This window comes from Podarcis melisellensis (genome assembly GCF_964234715.1).
Source record: "Podarcis melisellensis genome assembly, chromosome: 3".
NCBI lineage: Eukaryota > Metazoa > Chordata > Lepidosauria > Squamata > Lacertidae > Podarcis > Podarcis melisellensis.
Window position 1 is genome coordinate 116266100 of NC_138530.1, and position 20467 is coordinate 116286566.

General features: G+C 43.4%; 1 long non-coding RNA gene across 1 annotated transcript; it reads left to right on the forward strand.

Moving 5' to 3' along the window:
* Positions 1 to 16664: 16664 nt before the first annotated feature.
* On the forward strand, positions 16665 to 19663 carry LOC309366591. Its single transcript, XR_014166806.1, has 3 exons — positions 16665 to 16796; positions 17355 to 17462; positions 19577 to 19663. It is a non-coding gene; the product is annotated as an uncharacterized lncRNA (long non-coding RNA).
* Positions 19664 to 20467: the final 804 nt, after the last annotated feature.

Genomic DNA, 20467 nt, shown 5'->3' on the forward strand with positions numbered 1-20467 from the left:
GGTTCCCTGCTCCGCGTAACCCCCAAGTGTATTCCCCCATTCTGACTTTCGCATCGTGCGGAATGTCAGTCTGTCCCCCATGGTGGGGGCAGATAGTCGCAACCAATGCCTAAGCAACCACTCACAAATTTGTATTTTAATAAAGTTGTGGCCAAAATTATGCCAAAAACCTTAAACAAAAATTCTGTGTGATGTGTGAGTTATTGGGGTGGACCTGGGGACCTCAACACGCAAAAGAACAAAAATTATGTATGACTAAATGAGACGAATGCAACAGAGAGTCTTGTGGCACCTTGAAGACTGACACATTTATGGGGGCATAAGGGACGTGGGTGGCGCTGTGGGTTAAACCACAGAGCTTAGGGCTTGCCGATCAGAAGGTCAGCGGTTTGAATCCCTGTGACGGGGTGAGCTCCCATTGCTCGGTCCCTGCTCCTGCCAACCTAGCAGTTCGAAAGCACGAAGTGCAAGTAGATAAATAGGTACGGCTCCAGTCGGATGGTAAACGGCGTTTCCATGCGCTGCTGTGGTTTCACCAGAAGTGGCTTAGTCATGCTGGCCACATGACCCAGAAGCTGTACGCTGGCTCCCTTGGCCAATAAAACGAGATGAGCACCACAACCCCAGAGTCGTCAGTGACTGGACCTAAGAGTCAGGGGTCCCTTTACCTTTACCTTTAAGATTTTGTGTGCCAGATGCACAAACTGATATGGTCAGTATACAAGAGGAGGAGTGTTTTGCACAGAGATAAAGCAAAAGGACACAACTGAATACAATGTGCAATCAAGTGAATTAGTACAAGATTGAATGACATGAGTGTGACCCAGTCCTAACTTGTGACCCCTGGTGATGACTAGGCAAAGCTAGGTCAATTGTGTTAACAAACACCTAAAGGGAGGCAATTACTTTCCACAGTGAATTAGCCACACCCAGGATTTGTTGGGACTAAATTCCTTGATGTTATTATTAATACTAAATTCCATTCCACCAGTTTCATATTGGAGTGCCCCTTGGAAATGATGGTTTATGCCTCTTTATGATTATTAATCACTCGCACCCACTAGCTGCAAATGGGCAACACTTTTCCTCTCTCGCCTCAGGAAATCTGCACCTCCTCAGTGCACCTGGTGAAGTGGGCTGTGGCCCACATAAACTTATGCCACAATAAATCGGTTAATTTTTAAGGCACCACAGGACTCGTGGTGACTTCTGCTGCAACACCTACCCCTCTGGAATTACAAATAGATCCTTGAGGACAATTACCAGCTTCTAAAGTAATTATACTGCCACCTAACGTCTCTAAAAACCAACAAAAATTATCTCGAATGCAATGCCTCAATCAAGAGCCATACAATGATAATTTCTGATGCCCTCAGCACTGAGCACCCTTTCATGAGGGCTGGCTCCAATTAGAATCCAATTAAAAATCCACGCTTTTAATATGCAATTTACAAATGTACCAATTCATTCAATTAATAGCTTCAGCCCTTGCAGGTTCCTTTCCTTACTTGGGAAAGTTGAAAGGAAAGACTATGGAGAAGTAGAATGGCAGAAAAGCTGCTCCTGTTTGCCTCACAACTCAAAGAATCTTAGTTTATGACCAGTTTATAATTCTACCAAATGAGATTATTTCCTTGTAAGCAGCTTCAGTCAGACTTACATCAGTCAGCAGAGATTGCCATCAGTGGTTCTTTGCTCATTAACTTTGAACCTTCTGAGGAATCCAAATAATAATAAAAATACTGACCCCAATTTTTTTTTCTAATTCAGGAGGGGAGAGGAAGGAAACCACATGGTCTCAGTTATTTTTAAATTAAAAGTTGCATGTGCATTGTTTTGTCATTCATCAAATATGAAACCTCTCATGATTATCAAATACAACGTGCCATTGCATTTCAGCTTTTGAATGCTATAAAATGCTAAGTAATCATTTTATGTTAAAGATTAGATATAGTTAAAGATTAAATAGTATTGCATGCCAACCACCAAGTGTTGTCAAATATCAAATAATATCTCATTATTTTTTATATACACCCTTACTCCTCACTGTGGTTCTGATGAAAATTGCCCCCCTGAAACTGCTATTTGCATTGTATTGCTGGAACGTCAGTTGGGGTGTGGTGTGGTGGAGAGTATTAAACTCTCCCTCCCTATCCCCTGTGGTCCCAGGGCTACTCAATCCCTCCAGCTGCTATTTACAGTTTCTAAAAAAACCAAGTTTATTAACTGCATCCATACAATTACCATAATGTTCAGTTTGGCCTGAGTCTAAGGATTCCCTGCTCTATTACAGAGATATTCCCTGCTTCTATGTTGCTGTTGTTTTACTTCCATGTAGGCTGTGCTCTAGCCCTCGGCATCAGTGGAGCACACAGCCACCCATCGTTTCTTTAAAAGAGACATCTTTAATCCACTGTAGCACCACCACCTCACTCCACCGAAGTGGATAATGTAGGTTGAAAAAATATGGACTTATTACTTTGTATGTATCTTGTCTTCACAGGCAAGAACTGCAGAAAGAATCTCTATATCCTTTTTGAATTTAGGAAAGATGCATTCAGCTTAGAAAGCAGTTTATGGAGCTGGAGGGCAAGGGAAAACATTGGCGTCAGCAAATCCTGAGTTAAAAACTCAGTGGAAGAAGGAACTTTGGATTCTGCTCAAAGGAATCTGGTTGAAATCAATATGTGGAGTTGAAAGGCTACCTCAGTCCCTTTGGCCGCCCACTAGGTGAACTTCCCTCTCAAATAGCCCCAATTCAAGTACTGTACTGCAAATCCTCCTTTAAGCTTGCAGAGCTGTCATTTGGGGTCAGCTGGGGTTTGTGGATGCTCACAAGTCCCCATGACTCCTGGCTGCCAGGCAGGGCTGTCTGTACCCAGGGGTGCAAGGGCTGTGGGGCACCCGGGCACCTAATTCTAGGGGGCACCAAATGTATACCTACTGTATACCAGTCCCTCTCGATTGGCGGCAGTGAAAAGCAATGGCGCAAAAGTCCCTACCCGCTTCCTCTGTCGCTCTGTTACTCTGTAGTATCAAATATACCTGATGAGTCAGGAAACAAAAGCAGTATTTCGTTGTTTCCCCTCTAAAAAAAAGCTCAACAATTTTGGCTTTTGGCTTTACCCCTTCCCCAGAAAGCTCAATAAAAGTAGTTAATTTGGAAGCGGCTAAACTAAATTTGGGGAGCGCTGGGCGCATCTTTGCACCCCGACAGCGCATATGCTAAATTCCCTGCTGCCAGGAATATTACAGGCACTTCCAGTGGCAAATGATATATCTGTGCAACAGGAAAGTGGCCCCTCTGGAACTTCTGTCTGACTGCAAAGCTTTGGTCCATTTGGAAGCCTTCACAATCTCCAGCAAAAATAATAAGAGCCCTCTGTATCCTTGGGGAAGGGAGGGGCTGAGAAGGAAGGGTGGCTGCAGTAAATTGGGCTTTTTTCAGGTTTCTACTGAGCTGCAACCCATTTATTTGAGGCCACCAAGGATGTGCAAGCCCATCTCTGCTAAGCACCATATGCTACGCCAGAAAGAATTAGGAGAAATAACATGAGCAACAAATTAAAATGGGGAATTGTAATAAAACAATCTTCTGCAACAAGGATTCTTGTATAGAATGTCCTGGGAGAATGAAGTGTTCTCCTACTGGTTTCTCTGTCTTGAGATTCCTGATGTCCGATTTATGTCCGTTTATTCTTTGGCGTAAGGTCTGGCCTGTTTGTCCAATATAGAGAGCTGAAGGACACTGTTGGCATTTGATGGCATACACAATGTTAGACGATGAGCAATTAAATAGTCCTGAGATGGTATGTGTGATGTTGTTGGGGCCCTTGTGGTCTCTTCCAACTCTATGATTCTATGATTCTATTCTATGATTCTAACCTTATCTATCTATTATATAACCATAATTACCATTAAAAAATTCCAGTTACAAGTTTCTTTACATCCCTGCCAAATATTTTAACTGTTTTCAGTGGTCTCATAAAGAAATTACAAATTTACTCCGGTCATTTTAGAACTTGTTTTGTACATTTTAGCATTTTTACTCTCTGTTAGATACCAACGATACATCATTTCCATATAATTTTCTTTCAAGGAACAGCATGCAGTAAATTTTATTTCCTCTTTCCATACATTTTCCCAAGATTAAAGTTATATCCAAAGTCTCTAGCCCAATGTATCATCACTGCCTTAACTTCTTCATCTTTTCTATGCCATTCTAAAAGTAATTTATACATTTTTGATAGAGCGTGTTCTTCTTCATAGAGAGCACATGTTGTGGGCTGGGATTGTATAGATGGCCACAGCAGTGATTGGGCTGTTTTGGGTTGCTGGAAAAATTTTGATGTTGCCAATTTGTGGGATGGACCAAGGTTTTATATACTGAGCACGCAGCATTGAGCCTTCTCTTTCACTGTGTGCCCCAGATCACCCGCCCACCCTCCCTAATTTAGGGCTTTTGTGTTTGACCTTGCTATGCCTGTCATGGGGTCATCTGCTTTGGGGGCAGGGGCCTGGTAGGAATTTTGTCCACTTGGCTGATTGGCTGGGGCCATGTGGTTTTTGCCTACAGCGTAGCAAATTGTCACAACTTGTAAGGTTGAGGTTAGGCATTGGTTAAAAAATTGGTTAGTGGAGGGTCATGGATTGGCTGTGCCTGCCCCTCCAATGCTGCTGCTGCAAGGGAATTCCGTTAAAGGAATCCAGGGACTTGCCATGCTTTCCCTGGCATGGGGCTTGGGCTGTGCAAGTCCCTGGGAGCATTTGGGGAGAGGTGAGGGTCTGGTGACCAGCTCCATTTTCTCCCCAAATTTTTCCCCTTACTGGCTTTCACAGGGTTGTGGAAGTCCGTTCTTTCCCTGGGTGGGGACAGATAGTCGTAACCAATGCCTAAGCAACCACTCACATTTATGTATTTTAATAAAGTTGTGGCCAAATTATGCCAAAAACCTTAAACAAAAATTCTGTGTGAATTGTGATTTATTTTGGGGGCTGGCTTGGGAGATCTCGGCATGCAACACTTTCGAAATAAAAACTTCTCAGGCCTGTGCCTAGAAATCAAATGGAAATGTAGATGAGCCCCCAAAATGCTACACAAATTATTATTAATACTGCTATTACCAAATAAGCTTTTAGGAAGAGCACCCCCCCACTCCTGCTACTTACATAAGGGCTAAGACAAAACAGGCTTCCGAAACAGTATGAAAATGTAGGCGTATTATCTTGGTTGTTTCCCATAGTGCCTATGCAGTAGATGCTGTTCCTGCCAGATTATAGCATGGAGGATTCAGTTTTCATCATTGTTCCCCTGAAAATAAATAGGATGACTCATGTGTAACTGGCTGGGTTGTGTATTGGATGTCCAATCTAGGGGTATCAATGAACTCTCTCATACTCCTTCCCAAGAGGGCAGAAATATTGCTCCTTGGCTCAAAATTCCTCCTTGGCTCTTTGCGCTGCCAGCTGTTAGGTTGAATGGCAATCAAACTCTTTGTGCCTTGGAATTAAAAGGATCCTGGAGGCTATTTTAGATCCCACCCTATCTCTCGAGGAAGAGCGATTCTGTGTTCAGATCATCTCTATGTCGCCTAAGGAGTATTGCTAAATTGTTTCCGCGGCTGTGGCAGGGACAGGCAATGCCTTCCTTCTTAAACTATGCATAATGCCATGCAGCCTGTCACAGTGGCCAAATCTTTCTGAGCATGCAATGGGCAACTGGTATCAAAAGTGCCAATCCTTGAATGCAAATCGCCCACAGGCTGCCACCACTACTGTACACATATTTTTATGGAATGGTTCATTACAATATATATATATATATATATATACTGTATGCAGGTTTTGGTGTCCTCGGGTGTCTTCCCGTGTAAAAGTTGGGGTGTCTAGGCGACGTTTCGACGAGGTCTCACTCGTCATCTTCAGGCTGGTGCTTTCGGCTTCTTGTTACTGGAACAGAGCAGGATCTCAGTGTTTGAGTTCCTATAAATACTGTTGAGGGGGTGTGGTGTATAGCCTCCAATGTTCTGGGCAGAGAGGAAGTTCCCAGGCTAGTGTGCCTTTTCTTCTTTTGTTCCTTAATTACTTGAGGGATATCTTGAGTGATTTCTTGAGTGATATCCTGAGTACCACTTAGGTGGGTCGCCTAGACACCCCAACTTTTACACGGGAAGACACCCGAGGACACCAAAACCTGCATTCCTGTACCCGTGAAAATCTACGAAAGCAAATATATACTGTATATATATATATATATATATATATATATATATATATATATATATATATATATAATGAATTAGGGCTGTCAACGAATTTAAGAATTTGTCATTAATGTGTAATCTACCCTTTAACTAATTAATCAATTAGGTTTATAGGTATATCTTGGTTGGACAGTATTTTCGAAGCTATAAACATGAGCCTGACCAAACCGCAGGAGGCAGTGGAAGACAGGAGTGCCTGGCGTGCTCTGGTCCAGGGGGTCACGAAGAGTCGGACATGACTAAACGACTAAACAACAACAACAACAACAAGGTATATCTGCATGTCCAAATATCTAAAAATGGTTGCCTTGGTGAAGAAAGGAAGGGCAAGATGAGCCGCAATTTCACAAACAAAAGTTAGAAGAAAACTTTTGCCCATAGAATATTAGAAGGAAAGTTCACATATTTTTATTTTGTGGGCCAGATTCAACTCACCTGCTGCGCTAGTGGAAGGCAGTGTAAGGACACCCACAAATGCAAGGGGGGGTTCTCCTTTCCTCCCCCCAATTCACCCTGAAAGGTGAGGGGAACCCCCAGAACAGTGGTGAGAGGGGATATTATTCCGTCTGACAAACAAAAAATGTTTGTGCTGATGAAACAATTGCATTAGCACAACATTGAGTTCCACCCTATAGGATTATACTGACATACAGTATTGTACCACTGCTAAAGGAGCCTCACAAAGCAAACGAGTGTCCTGAACTTACAAGGCCCTGCTAATTAAAATTACCAAAAGGGAAAGGCCATAATAAGATGGAAGCAGGACTTAGGTTATGTAACTGAATATAAAGAGTGGGGGAAACTGTGGACAAAAATTATAAATTTTACAGCATGTTATTTAATAAGAGAAAACTACCTGAAAATGCACCACAGGTGGTATTTAACACCAGAGAAATTGGCTAAAATGAACAAATCACTTAGTAAGAAGTGTTGGAGATGCACAAAGCAGATTGGAACCTTCTACCATATGTGGTGGACATGTCCAGAGATCAGAAAGTTCTGTGACATGATCCATGAAGAAATAAAAACTTACTAAGAACTTCACATAGCAAAAGACCAGATTACATTCCCACCACATGTGTGAATATAGTCCTTTTTCCTGACCACAATGCCAGCATTTGGGACTAAACCCTTTCACTATATACACCATTTGTGCCGGAGTTCTATACCATTTAAATAAAATTTTTCTACTTAATTTTTCTACTTTTCTATTTTAATATTGTTTATATTCTACATCAATTCTTGAGCCGTGTTTGGATGGATCATACCTTCCTGCTCCCATTTAATCTGGATTACCCTTATCATTCTTTCATTGTCGCTTATCAGTTTATAAAGCATCTCTGCTATCCCTTTCTCTGTTATTTGTCTTTTGTTCAGCACCATATCTATTTTCATTTCTGTCCTCATCGTTTCCTCTGCTCTTTCCGTTTTTATTAAATCATAAAGTCCTTGCACTTTCAGCCAATATTGTTTCCCTATTTTTTTCTTAAAAAACTTTTTTGTAATTAAATTCTCTTCTTCATCGAACATATCTTTTAATTTATAAAATCCCTGATCTTCTAATTTCTTCCACCAACCCGGTTCCCTTTGACCCTCCTGCATATATTTTAATGGCGTCCACCTTGAATATGTTAGCATCCATTTTGTATTCCAATTCTTCCAAATTCCTAACGCAGTTTTCCTTGGTCCTATTGTTTTCTTAAAAGCCGTATTAATATCTCTATTAAAGATCCCTTCTCTTCCTATTCCTTCATTTATTTCATTCTCCAGCCTTATCCATTTAATCCCATCCTTATATCCAATATCTATTAGATTTTTCAATTGGAATGTTTCATAATAAAATTCTAAGTTCGGTATTCCCCATCCCATCTCTTCTTGAGATGAATAATTTACTATGTCTGGGGTGCTAACTCCTTTACTTCCAAAAATCCAATTTTTAAATACCTTATTCCATGTTTTGAACCATATTTTCCTAATGGGTAGTGTAATTACTTGAAATAAATATAATAATTTCGGTACCAAAAACATTGTAACTGCTCTAAACCTACCTAGAATAGATAAATTCTTATTTATCCATGATTACTCTGGTTTCTCTTCAGATCATATAAATCTTTTTTTTATAATAATTTTTTATTGATTTTCCAACACAAATTAAAAAACAAAACAACACACAATACATAGACAAACAAAACATATAAACATGTATAATTTCAAAACCTCTTTTTCATAAACCTTACTTCCCAGACTTCCCCTTACCTCCCCTTTTCTGCATCCCTGTTTTAGAATTTCTTCAACAACCCCTCACTCCAATTAACTAATTGCTCATTTTCTTTTTTCAACTTCTTCTCATACTTAATCAATTACAGCTGTAATTCTATATTTTTTCCTTTCCCTTGACATTTTAGCACTCATTAATTTTACAATAGTTCTTAAGATATACTTTCGCCTTTTACGGTTAGGATTAGAGTTGAGGTTAGGGTTAAGATTAGGGGTAGGGGTAGGGTTAGGGTTGAGGTTAGGGTTAGGGTTGAGGTTAGGGTTAGGGTTAGGGTTACATATAGGGTTAGGGTTAGGTTTGTGTTTGAGGTTAGGGTTAGGGTTACGTATAAAGTTGGGGTTAGGGTTGGGGTTGAGGTTAGGGTTAGGGTTAGGGTTAGAGTTAGAGTTAGCGTTAGAGTTAGAGTTAGAGTTAGAGTTAGGGTTAGAGTTGAGGTTAGGGTTAGGGTTTGGATTGGGGTTAAGGTTAGGGATGGGGATTATGTTTTTGGTTAGGGTTAGGGTTAGGTTTGAGGTTGCGGTTAGTGTTAGGGTTACATATAGGGTTAGGGTTAGGCTTAGGTTTCTTTTTGAGGTTAGTGTTACGTATAGGGTTAGGGTTTGAGTTAGGGTTAGAGTTGAGGTTAGGGTGAGGGTTTGGATTGGGGTTAAGGTTAGGGATGGGGATTATGTTTTTGGTTAGGGTTAGGGTTAGGTTTGAGGTTGCGGTTAGTGTTAGGGTTACATATAGGGTTAGGGTTAGGCTTAGGTTTCTTTTTGAGGTTAGGGTTACGTATAGGGTTAGGGTTTGAGTTAGGGTTAGAGTTGAGGTTAGGGTGAGGGTTTGGATTGGGGTTAAGGTTAGGGATGGGGTTATGTTTTTGGTTAGGGTTAGGGTTAGGTTTGAGGTTGAGGTTAGTGTTAGGGTTACATATAGGGTTAGGGTTAGGCTTAGGTTTCTTTTTGAGGTTAGGGTTATGTATAGGGTTAGGGTTAGGGTTTGAGTTAGGGTTAGAGTTGAGGATAGGGTTAGGGTTTGGATTGGGGTTAAGGTTAGGGATGGGGTTATGTTTTTGGTTAGGGTTAGGGTTGAGTTTAGGGTTAGGGTTAGCATTGCAGTTAGGGTAACCGTTGGGTTGAGTTAGGGTTAGGGTTAAGGTTAGGTTTGCATTTAGGGTTAGGGTTGGGGTTGCTGTTGGCGTTAGGGGTAGGGGTAGGGTTGAGATTAGGGTTAGGGTTGAGATTAGGGTTAGGGTTAGGGTTGAGATTAGGGTTAGAGTTAGGTTTATATTTAGGGTTGGGGTTAGGTTTTGGTTTGTGTTTGTGTTTGTGTTAGGGTTAGGGTGAGGGTTGTGGTTAGGGTTATGGTTGGGGTTGGGGTTAGGGTTGGGGTTGGTTTTACGGTTGAGGTTAGGGTTAGGTTTGAGGTTGAGGTTAGTGTTAGGGTTACATATAGGGTTAGGGTTAGGTTTCTTTTTGAGGTTAGTGTTAGGGTTACATATAGGGTTAGGGTTAGGTTTCTTTTTGAGGTTAGGGTTATGTATAGGGTTAGGGTTAGGGTTTGAGTTAGGGTTAGAGTTAGAGTTGAGGATAGGGTTAGGGTTTGGATTGGGGTTAAGGTTAGGGATGGGGTTATGTTTTTGGTTAGGGTTAGGGTTGAGTTTAGGGTTAGGGTTAGCATTGCAGTTAGGGTTACCGTTGGGTTGAGTTAGGGTTAGGGTTAAGGTTAGGTTTGCATTTAGGGTTAGGGTTGCTGTTGGCGTTAGGGGTAGGGTTGAGATTAGGGTTAGGGTTAGGTTTATATTTAGGGTTAGGTTTTGGTTTGTGTTTGTGTTAGGGTTAGGGTTGTGGCTAGGGTTATGGTTGGGGTTAGGGTTAGGGTTGGGGTTGGTTTTACGGTTGAGGTTAGGGTTAGGGTTAGGGTTGAGGTTAGGGTTAGGGTTGAGGTTAGGGTGAGGGTTAGGGTTGACGTTAGGGTTAGGGTTAGGGTTAGGGTTGAGGTTAGGGTGAGGGTGAGGGTTAGGGTTGACGTTAGGGTTAGGGTTTGGTTAGGGATTGGTTAGGGATAGGGTCACGGTTAGGGTTGAGGATAGGGTTACTGTTTTGGTTAGCGTTAGGGTTAGGGTTACGGTTACGGTTAGTGTTTAGGTTAGTGTTAGGTGTAGGGGTAGTGTTGAGATTAGCGTTTGGGTTAGGTTTGGGTTTGGGTTTTAGTTAGGATAAGGGTTAGAGTTAGGATTAGAGTTAGGATTAGTCTTAGTGTTAGGGTTAGGGATAGGGTTATAGTTGAGGTTCGGCTTAGGGTTGGGTTAGGGTTAAGTTTGAGGGTAGGGTGAGGGTGAGTTTTAGGGTTAGGTTTAGAGTTATGATTGAGATTAGGGTTCGGATTGGGGTCAGGGTTAGAATTAAGGATAGGGTTAGTGTTAGGAATAGGTTGAGTTTCGGCTTAGGGTTGGGTTAGGGTTAAGGTTGAGGGTAGGGTGAGGGTAAGGGTTGAATTTAGAGTTAAGGTTAGGGTTGCATTTAGGGTTAGGGTTGGGGTTGCGGTTAGTGTTAGAGTTAGGGTTAGGGTTAGGTTAGTATTGAGGTTAGCGTTAGGGTTGAGATTATGGTTTGGGTTAGGTTTGGGTTTGGGTTTGAGTTAGGAATAGTGTTAGGTTTGGTGTTAGGGTGAGGGTGAGGGTTAGGGTTAGCGATAGGGATAGGGATAGGTTTACGATTAGGGTTAGGGTTAGTATTAAAGTTAGGGTTATGATTGAGGATCGGGTTTGGATTGGGGTTAGGGTTAGGGTTAGTATTGAGGTTAGCGTTAGGGGTAGTGGTATTGTTGAGATTAGGGTTTGGGTTAGGTTTGGGTTTGGGTTTTAGGAATAGTGTTAGGGTTAGGGGTGGGGTTAGGGTTAGGGTTGAGGTTAGGGTTATGATTGGTGTTAGTTTTCGGATTGGGGTTAGGGTTAGAGTTTTGGATAGGGTTAGCGATAGGGTAATAGTTGAGGTTCGGCTTAGGGTTGGGTTAGGGTTAAGGTTGAGGGTAGGGTGAGTGTGAGTGTTAGGGTTAGGGTTAGCATTGTGGTTCGGGCTACCGTTAGGTTGAGTTAGGCTTAGGGTTAGGGTTAAGGTTAGGGTTGCGTTTAGGGTCAGGGATGGGGTTGCGGTTAGTGATACAGTTAGAGTTAGGGGTAGGGGTAGGGTTGAGGTTAGTTTTAGGGGTAGTGGTAGGGTTAGATTTGAGGTTAGGGTTAGAGTTATGGTTTGAGTTGAAGTTTGGGTTAGGATTGGGTTAGGGTTAGCATTAGGGTTACGGTTAGGGTTAGGGTTAGTGTTGAGGTTATCGTTAGGGGTAGGGATAGTGTTGAGATTAGCGTTTGGGTTAGGGTTAGCATTAGGGTTACAGTTAGGGTTATGGTTACGGTTAGTGTTGAGGTTATCGTTAGGGGTAGGGATAGTGTTGAGATTAGCGTTTGGGTTAGGGTTAGCATTGCAGTTCGTGCTACCGTTGGGTTGAGTTACGCTTAGGGTTAGGGTTAAGGTTAGGGTTGCGTTTAGAGTTAGGGTTGGGGTTGGTGTTAGTCTTAGTGTTAGGGGTAGGGTTGAGGTTAGGATAGGGTTAGGGTTAGGGTTAGGGTTAGGATTAAGTTTAGTGATTGGCATGACGTTCGGGTTTGGGATTTCGTTTGGGTTTGGGATAACGTAGGATTAGAGGTAGAGGTAACCTTAACCCTAACCCTATCCTCAACTTTAATACTAATCCTATCCCAGTCCTAACCCCAACCTTTACCCTAACCCTCACCCTAATACTAACCCTAACCCTAAACTCAGCCCTTACCCTAACCATAACCCTAACTCTAATCCACACCTCAACACTAACCCTAACCCCAACCCCAAACCTAGCCCTAACCCTAACCCTATCCTGAACCCTAACCCTAACCCCAATTCTAACCCTAACCAGAATTCTAACCCTAACCCTATCCACTCTTAACTTTACCTTTACCATTACCTTTTTACCTCTACCTCTACCTCTACCTCTACCTTTACCATGACCCTGACCCCGACCCCAATCCAAACCTAACCCTAACCCTAACCCTAACCTCCACCCCAACTCCAACCCCAACCACAACCCTAACCGTATTCTCAACCCTAACCCTAACCATAACCCTAGCCTGATCGCAAACCCTAACCCTAACCCTAACCCTAACTCCAACCCTAACCCTAACCCTATCCTCATCCCTAACCCCAATTCTAACCCTTACACTTACCCTAACCCTAACCTCAATCCCAACCCTCACCGTATTCTCAACCCTAACCCTAACCCTAACCCTAACCCTATCCCTATCCTAAACCCTAACCCTAAACTTAATATTAACCTTAACCTTAAGGCTTACCCTAACCCTAACTTCAAACCTAACCATAACCCTATGCTCATCCCTACCTCTAACCCTATCCTCAACCCTAACCCTAACAACCCTAACCTTTACCTTTACCTTTACCCTAAACCCAACCCCAACCCCAACCCCAACTCCAATCCTAACCCTAACCCTAACCCTAACCCGAACCCGAACCCTATCCTCAACCCGAACCCTAACTCTAACCCTAAACCTAAACCTAACCCTCACCCTAACACCAAACCTAACCCTAACCCTAACTTCAACCCCAACCCTAACTGTATTCTCAACCCTTACCCTAACCATAACCCTAACTCTAATCCACACCTCAACTCTAACCCTAACCCAACCCTAACCGTATCCGTAACCATATCCCTAATACGAACCAAAACCCGAACAGTAACCCTAATCCTAACCCTAAACATAACCGTAGCCCAAACCGTAACTCTAATCATAACCCTAACCCGTAATCGTAACCCTAAACGTAATACTAAGCCTAAGCCTGACCTTAACCTTATCCTTTACCCTAACCCTAACTTCCAACCTAACAATAACCCTAACTCTAACCTTAACCCTAACCCTAACCCTATTCTCCACCATAACCCTAACCACAACCCTTAACCTAACCCTATTCTCAACCCGAACCCTATCCGTAACCCTAACCCAAACCCTAACCCTAACCCTAACCCCAACTCTGACCCAAACCTCAACCCTAACCCTAACCCTAATACTAACCCTAACCATAACCCTAACCCTAACCCTAACCCTATCATGAACCCTAACCTTAACCTAAAGCCTCACGCTAACCCTAACCCTAAATTCAAACGTAGCCATAACCCTATCCTGATCCCTATCCCTAACCCTATCCTCAACCATAACCCTAACAACCCTAACCCTAACACTATCGCCAACCTTAACCCTGACCCTAATCTTGACTCGAACCCGAACCTCAACCCTAACCCTAACCCTAACCCTAAACCAACCCTAATCCTAACCTCAACATTAACCCTAACCCTAATCTCAACCCTAACATCAACCCTAAGCCTAACCATAACGATAACCCTAGCCCTTGCTCTAACCTGAACCTTAACCAAACCCAACCTATATCCCTTGACCTAAACCTACCCCCACCCGTTACCCTAACCCTAACCAAAACCCTAACCCCAATCCTAAATCTAACCCCAACCCCAAGCCTATTCCCAACCGGAACAAGAACTCTAAGCCTAACCTCAACCCTAAGCCGAACTTCAACCCTAACCATAATCCTGTCCTCATCCCTAACCCTAACTCTAACCCTAACCATAACCCGATTCTCAATCCGAAACATATCCATATCCGTAACGCTAACCCCAACTCTAACCCTAACCCCAACCCTAACCTCAACCCTAACCCTAACCCAACCCTAACCCTAAGCCCAACCCCAACCCCTACCCTAACCCTAACCTTAACTGTAACCCCAAATCTAACTCCAACCCTAACCCTAACCCTAAAACAAACCTTAGTTCAACCCAAAACCCAAGCCCAACCGTAACCATATTCTCAACCCAAAACCTAACCCTAATGCTATCCTGAACCTTAACCTTAACCCTAACCCTAGCACGAGCCCTTGCTCTAACCTCAACCTTAACCCTAACCCAAACTCTACCCCTTTACCTATCCCTAATCCTAACCCGAACCCAAACCTAAACCTCAAAGATAACCCTAACACTAACACTAACCCTAACCCCTAACCCTAATCCCAACCCACCCGCAACCCACACCCCAACGCCAACACGAGCCCTAACCCTAGCCCCAACCTTAACCCCAATGCTATCCTGAACCCTAACCTTAACCTTAACCTTAAAATTAACCTTAAACCTCACCCTAACCCAAACCCTAACTTCAAACCTAACCATAACCCTATCATCATCCCTACCTCTCACCCTATCCTCAACCCTAACCCTAACCCTTGCTATCTTGATTTTACAATTTGATATAGCGTGTTCTCCTTCATGGAGAGCACGTGTTGCGGTGGGGTCTCTGAGCCACCCCTCTGTTACCAGGCAGGGTCTCTAAAGATGGCCTGGGGCAGAATTTGGTTCACTGGGTTGCTGGGGTAAAAGTTATGTTGCAATTTTGGTGGGAGGGGTAAAATGTTTAAATACTCTGCACACAGCCTGGAGCTTTCTCTTTGCTGTGTGCAACGGATCACCCGCCCACCCGCCCTTGAGTAAGGGGTTGTTGCATTGACCTTGCTATGCCTGTCATGGGGTCGTCTGCCGTTGGGGCAGGGGCCTGGTAGGAATTTTGTTCATCTGGCTGATTGGCTGGGCCATTTGGTTTTTGCCTACTGCGTAGCAAATCGTCACAACTTGAAAGGTTGCGGTTAGGCATTGGTTATAAATTGGTGGAGGAGGGGTTAGGATAGGCTGGGCCTGCGGAAAGGGAATTCCGTTAAAGGAATCCTGCGGCTTGCCATCTTTTCGTCCAATTCCTGGAATGGGACTAGGGCCGGCAAGCCTTCGCGGAGCTTGCGGGTGAGAATTGAGAGTCTGTGACTCAGCTCCATTTCTCCCCGACTTGCTTTCCCCCGCACTGTCTTTCGGTGGTGCCTGGAAGTCAGTTCTGTCCCCAGGTGGGGGGACAGATAATCTTAACCAATGCCTAAACAGCCACTCACGGTTTTGTATTTAAATAAAGTTGTGGCCAAAATTATGCCAAAAACCTTAAACAAAAATTAAGTGTGTGTTGTGAGTTATTTGGAGGGTTGCTTGGGGACCTTGACACGCAAAAACTTGTCATCTTGTCTCATTGCCCTTGCTCAGGTCTCAGGGAAGGAAAATTGGGGACCCTGCTGATATTTTGCTCTTTGAGTTCTGGGTTGTATGGATTCCTATAGACATATTAAATGTTATACAGACATTCTAATGCCACTTATGCAAGTCATTTTTGTAATGCAACGTATCATTCCATAAATGTGTATTTTATACAGAAAATGGTCATTTGTGTGTGCATTTGCTGAAACATAATGTTAATCTATGTTTTAAATGTTTGCGGTAGACATTATTTTATGTTTGGCTGCTTTAAACTGTTGCTTTAAAAGAGTTTCACTATGCAGCTCTGATGAAGTCAGTAGGCAACAAAAGAGATCACATCCTTCCAGGTTGAAAGAACAATGAAGAATGCTAAATTCCATTGGTGGTAATGATGATGATGATGATGATGATGATGATTTGTACAGAAGGAAGTGGATGAAGGCTGCAATCATAACCCCATTTACATGGGAATAAGACCCACCGAATTCAAGGGAACTTACTTCTAAGTTGATATGGTTAGGATTCTAGCCTTACTGCCTGTAGGCCAGGGGTCAGCAAACTTTTTCAGCAGGGGACTGGTCCACTGTCCCTCAGACCTTGGGGGGGGGGCTGGACTATATTTTGGAAAAAAATAATGAACAAATTCCTATGCCCCACAAATAACCCAGAGATGCATTTTAAATAAAAGCACACATTCTATTCATGTAAAAACACGCTGATTCCTGGACTGTCCGCCGGCCGGATTGAGAAAGTGATTGGGCTGGATCCGGCCCCCAGGCCTTAGTTTGCCTACCCATGCTGTAGGCTGTCTCTAGCAACATATATGCAGACAAACAACATTTCAGAAATAAAGAAAATGAATGAGACCCCTGTTGAGACAGCAGCAATTACATTCAGGAATATGTAGATAATGTGAATTGCAAAGCAATTTATGCATCGTATGTGTATTTATCTTAAATGGTAGAAAACTAAGATGAAGAGCGTTCCAGAGGAAGAGCCCATGCCAGATGGGGGTCCAAGAGGTGGATGGAAGAAAATCCACTTGATTTTCAATGGATTACTCTAACATCCCTAATTGAAGACTAATGTTCTAGGTAGCCGTGTTGGTCTGCCGTAGTCAAAAGAAAATAAAAACATTCCTTCCAGTAGCACCTTAGAGACCAACTAAGTTTGTTATTGGTATGAACTTTCATGCATACACGAAAGCTCATTCCAATATTTTGAAGACTAATGGACAGTGCTTTTTTCTGGGGGTACTCAATGGTATACAGTACCGGCACCTCTCCCCCAATGTTAAAAGTGTGGCAATTACTATAACAACTTAATGGTGTGGTGTAGCAGTCAAGAGTGGTAGTCTTGTAGTCTGGTGAACCGGGTTCGTGTCTCCGCTCCTCCACCTGCAGCTGCTGGGTGACCTTGGGCCAGTCACACTTCTCTGAAGTCTCTCAGCCCCACTCACCTCAGAGAGTGTTTGTTGTGGGGGAGAAAGGGGGAAAGGAGAATGTTGGCCACTTTGAGACTCCTTAGGGTAGTGATAAAGCGGGATATCAAATCCAAATTCTTCTTCTTCTTCAAACTCTACCAGCACCTTTTTTTAAAAAAAGCACTGCTAACAGAAATGTGCCTTAATCCAAAGCTGGAAACTTCATTTATTGTAGAACAGCCCAACACTCAAACGTGCAAGATATTCTCATACAACAAAAGCACCCAGCAGCCAATCTGTGTGAAGCAAAAAGAACAGAAACTGACCAAGACTCAAAACTGAGGTAACCTGCAGTGTGGAGACACTAATGGCCAACTTAAACGAATGCACCAAATCCACTGCCTTGGGGAATCTCTTGACTGTTTGATGTGACCTACTGGGCTCTTCTGCTCCCTTCTGTGAGCTTCTCTAGCCTTTAGTAGCACGAGGGCTTTGGCTTACGCTCCGAGCCTTAAATTCCCTGAGAGAGCCATTAGAATCTGGGCCTCTAAGCAAAAAGTCAAAGTCCATGCAAAGCTGGCACGTGGCCTAGGCGTGGCTTGGTTCCTTTGATCCTTCCAGCCTTCTGCATGTACATTCTGGCGGGGAAGGGGAGTTTGCTTGAGGGGCGAGAGGGGAGATGAAAAGTGCCTAAAATGAGCATTGCTGCAGTGCACCACAGAGACCAGCTTGCCAGATTGTGAAGAGAATGAAAAGTGTCCTGAACAGAGGGACCAAAGGTCCACAGCTGCTCAAATTTCAGTGCAAACGTTTCCCAAGGCATTTTCTTAGGGGTTTAAAAGCTGGAGGAAGCATTTGAAAGCCCTGCGTGCAGTTGAGAGGTGGAGTGGATCATACAGTTAACTTCAGATTTCTATACTGATTCTCTGCTAGGGAAGAACTTTATATAGCAGTGACATGCAACTCGTATCACACACTCAAGTCCTCTCTCTATAAAAGATGTTTTAATGTGACATCTTATAATATTTTCATATTAAGTAACTACAGAGAATATTTTGGCAAGAGTGCTTAATCTCAAATGTTCAATTTTAATCAGCTTGAACTATGGTCTGTCTTTCTCTGAACTGAAAACCACCAATCAATTCTGCTTTATCTTCCCCCCCTGTTTTTCTCACCCAAGGCAATGCCTTTTGTAAAAGGGTATTTATTTTTAATGGATTTTTTAATGAATTTTTCAGTCAAGCTATTAATAATGCCATTAATTATAGGCAGCTTATATTAAAGCACACACTGGCCTCTTAATCCTGACCCCCAGCTATTGGCTTGCAGCTAATCCAGCTTGGTGTTGGGTGGTGAGGGGTGAGCCTCAGCCAATGGCTGCTAGGAGGCACAATTGGATGACAGAGCTAAAGGATAAGAAGGCACATGGAAGGGAATAGAATTTTTAGTGTATATGTTGCCAGGGGGCGTGAAGTTTAAAGCCAGATGATATGTTGGTGTTGTGGGGATAATCCTAGAGATGCGGTGCAAGCACTTTAGCAGGAAGTTCCCTGGCGGAAGGTTTTGCTCTGCCTTCCAGGGCTGGCCTGCTTGATAACCCCACAGGAGTGCTGTGCTGGCTTACCGGAGGCTGTTAGGTATGACTGCTGCTCTACTTCAGCCAGTTCCGGGGAAAAAACTACCAGATGGACGGTGGAATCAACATAATAGATTCTCTCCCTTCCTTATCTGATCCAATGATATGGAAGGTGTTAATTATCAGCAGGTTTAGTGATAACTTAAGGGGCAAATTTCCTGCCATAAAAATTGATTCTCCCTCCCCTCCCAAACCCACTCCCCAAGGAAGAGTGATACCCTGTTTTTCAGGGATTTTTGCAGTTGCTTTAAGTGAATGAGGAGTTTTTAGAAGAATAATACGATGGTCAAATGAACATTCCACTTCCAAGGGTAGAAAAGTCTAGATTTCACACCATACAGTGCTTGGATTTTGTCTCGACCAAATAATTTGGCCTCCTTTGCAGCTTGGTTGCCTCACTGACCACCCCAGATCTAGCAAGTTAAATAGCACCAGTCCCAAGATGGAAATCATAAGGATGAAGCTCATTTTAAAATTACATTTATATCTGGTGTTTCTTCCATGGAACTCAAGGAGGCATAAATAAACTCCCAGGCTCTACACACTGACCTCACATATCACAAACCTTTATCATTAAGGTGGTGGCTTAATTGAGCTAATTAACCAATGAAGCAAGTGGGGACTGATTAAAATTTGATGCCAACTTGCATCAGTCCCAGCTGGCATTACCAATGGTTGGGAAAAGTGCTTTTGAAGCTTCCTTGTTTGTTTCCACTGTGCTATTGCTCCTCCAACGGAATAAGGGGATGGCTAGTAATGGCACTTCTTGAAGGATAAACAAACTACCGTAATTTGGTTTCCTCTCAATTTTGCTAATCCAGGTTCACTCCTGACTCGGCTACCCACCCCAACATTATGCATCCAGAAGAAGCAGAAGGACAAGGAACAACTGCAGACTCTGCAACGTAGAGTCTTCCATCATGTTGTTCCATCGCTCCAGTAGCGGTTTAGTCATTCTGGCCACATGACCTGGAAAGCTGTCTGTGGACAAATGCTGGCTCTCTTGGCCTGAAAGCAAGATGAGCGCCACAACCCCATAGTCACTTTTGACTGGACTTAACCATCCAGGGGTCCTTTACCTGGGTAGCCCAGGTTCTTCATACACACTGCTCAGGCTTGCACCCTGGGGAGGTAACTTTGATGCTGCTAACACCATGGTTTGGCTTCACCCCCGGAAGCCCACTCTATTATCTTTTGAGATGGACAGATGTCAATAACAACAAGTTCCCATGAGGTTCAATGGGGCTTGTTCCTGCGTAGGTGCATCGGACCGCAGGCTTTCTTGATTAATGATCGTTGCAAAAACAAAGCCTCTGCATTCTCATTTTTGTCACTATTCATTTTGCTGTTGTTGGAAATGGTTCTGGGGATTCCACTCCTGCATTAGCTGCAGTTTCTGAGACAACCTCAAAGGCAGCCCTACAGCATTGTACATTAAGGACTAAGCTCATTGTACATTAAGGACTAAGCTCAGAAGTCTACTTCATGCCTTTGCATGAAGAATGTCCCAGGTTCAGTCTTTAGTGTGTACTGGTATGAATCCACCTCAGGTGTCATCCCTGAGGGTGGGTGACATTGCCCCCCGACCCCCTGAGATGCTCACTGAGGGCGGCACCCCCCTGGGCCATTCACTGCTTGCAACCCCCCCCCCCGGGATGCTTGCCGCTTGCCATGGGCGGCTAGCCCCACCCCCGGGGGGGACAGCATGTGTG